A 2984-nucleotide genomic window follows, 5' to 3' on the forward strand; every position below is an offset into this window, starting at 1 on the left:
TATGTCGACATTTCGCCGGCTGATATTTTCCGTACAAATTTCGACTTTTGTATTGAAATAAAAGACTTGTTACTCTGACTAAGAGATTTCCACATATACTCAGTTGGAATTGCTCTCTTCCATTGAATTCCAAAATTCGCTTGTCGATGGTGCTTATTTTGTAAGCACTATGGGAAGCGTGGCTCTGACTGCTTAAAGGAATTGTCTGGTGAAAGATTTTTTCATCAAATTCGGGGGGGGGGGGGGAGGGGTGTGAGTGAAATGGGTTTTCTGTTGACGCCCTCAGGATATTTACACGACATACTTCCAAAAATATATATGTATATCAAGTTCCAAAATTGTGAGAGGAATTCCAAAGCCCTTTACAAATTTGTGCATAAATTCCTCGATAAAAATCAAACCAAAATCCTTCCACCTATACTGTTTCTCTACAATCTCTTACTAATGACTTTAATACGTATTTTAACGAAAAAACTAGAACAAATACGTTCTCATTTTCAGGGCATTGATAGAGATGCTGAACAGCTTGCTACTGCTTATCGTGGAGTTGTCTTATCTCAGTTTGAACCTAGCACAATTGATAATTTAAGGGAGATAATTAATGATACTGGAATTATGTGCTCCCCTAGTGATATATTTCCAAGAGATCTCTTACAAACTAATATTGATCTTCTTCTTCCTTGCATATGTCATCTTGTTAATTTGTGGCTCATTACTGCCATGGCAGTATGGATGGTCTTAATCTTGCTGATATTTCTCCTGTCATCAAAGGGAATGGCTTAGATCATAACAATTTAAATAATTATTCTCCAATCTATCTTTTTTGGGTAAATTGATTAATAGAGTTGTCCTTACAACGATTGAATACCCAAATGCATTCTAATAGCCTCAATATTTCCAGGCAATCTGCTTACAAAAAAAATACCATAGTTCCGAAACCCTCCTTTTGAGGGTGACTAATGACATATTAGTTGCCAGTGACAGTGGACATGCCACTATGTGCTGGTACTCCTTGACTTAAGCTCGGCTTTGACACCCGGATTACCATAATGTTCTTTTGTTCGTATTATCTAATGAAATTGGTATTACTGGTATTGTCCTAAACTGGTTTAAAAGTTTTATTGTGGGCAGATCGCTAAGAGTATACAATAGGGGGCTGTTCTTCTAACGAGATAACAAGTAAGTGTGGTGTGGCGCAGGGATCTGATTTGGGTCCAGTCTTATTTAACATCATATTTGTTCACTTTACGCTGACGTTTCTAGAATGGGTTTTAATATTCATGGCTTCGCTGATGATCACCAGGTTTATATAAACACTGCAGGCACCATAATCAAGGATCTGTTCTGGTTGATTATCTGCAATCCTCCTTTGGTAGTATTCAACGTTGGATGCGCAAATTTCATTTACAACTCAACCCTAGCAAGACCCAAATAATTGTATTTGGTCCCCCTCCTATACTAAAACTGATTCATATCAAGGGCGTTATTCTTAACACTGTTGGTTGTATACGTTTTGACCAAATTGTTCGAAACCTTGGTGTTCATTTTGACGATACCATGTCTTTTCGGCATCAAATCTGTTCACTTTAATCCAGGTGCTTTAAGAATCTAAGAAATATTTCTAAAATGCGGTGATAGCTTACCAAGTCTGAGTTAAGCACTATTGTCCAATCCATGGTTATTTCGCATATTGATTATTGTAACTCACTTTATTTTGGTATCAACCAATATTTATATGATCAACTCCAATCTGCTCAAAATTTTGCTGCAAGATTGATATATGGGTAGAAACAGATATGATCACGTGACTGATCTATCTTCATGGGCTTAAAATGAAGGAGAGGGTGTACTTTAAAATAATATTGATTGTGTTTAAGTATGTTAGACGACTGCAGGGTCCTAAATATATCCATGATATGTTGGTAACCTCTGACCGTAGCAGAAATATGTTATTAAAAGAGCCTCCAGTTAAATCCTCGTATGGGTATCGCTCGTTTGCAAAGGCTGGACCTTTTGTGGAATAAGCTTCCTGACAGCCTTATAAAAGTCCAAAATGCTGCTACTTTTTTAAGAGGCAGTTAAAACACTATTTATTTGTCAATGGTTCTGATTTCAGCCAGAATCTCGACTAGGTTTAACTTTTGTATCATTACTTTGATATTTATTTAGTTGTTTTCTAGCACAGCATTGCAACACCAGTTTCCTGTAGTAGTTGTGCTTATAATTATAAGCTTTTATATTATTATCATTATATATATATATATATATATATATATATATATATATATATATATAATATAACGAAAATCCACGTTAGTCCAAAAGAAAATATTATTAGAGAAAACAAGAAAAATAAGATATGACTCATAATTGACAAATAAGGAGTAAGTTTCAGAAAATCTAGCGTCATACTTTCATTGTGTTACATTTTGTACTTTCATTCGACTGCCAAGTATTGCTGACGAAGGTCCCAGGGGAACCAAAATTTCCAATATGTTTTCTAAAACTTACTCCTTATTTGTCAATTATGAGTCATATCTTATTTCTCTGGTTTCTCTAATAATAATAATATATATATATATATATATATATATATATATATATATATATATATATTAATATATATATATATATATTAATATATATATATATATATATATATATATATACATATATATATGTATATATGTGTATGTGTGTGTGTTGTATCTTCTTCATATAAAATATTAACGAGGAAATGATACGTGGTACAAATCATGAGAGAACTCAAATAATTATGATGTGTTTATTGAACATGTACCGGTATTCGAGTAGCTCATTTGAAGCAACTGACACAATGTGATGTGTTGACATAAGAACAAAGAACCATATGATTATAAGTATTCAGTAACTCATCATTAGTCATATCAAGAGAATGGTACTACATGCCATTGAACTTTGAATGAACTATTAGTAAATTATTTCAAGTAGTATGCGATACTTTT

The sequence above is a fragment of the Apostichopus japonicus genome, chromosome 5, assembly GCF_037975245.1.
Source record: "Apostichopus japonicus isolate 1M-3 chromosome 5, ASM3797524v1, whole genome shotgun sequence".
In the NCBI taxonomy this organism is placed as follows: domain Eukaryota; kingdom Metazoa; phylum Echinodermata; class Holothuroidea; order Aspidochirotida; family Stichopodidae; genus Apostichopus; species Apostichopus japonicus.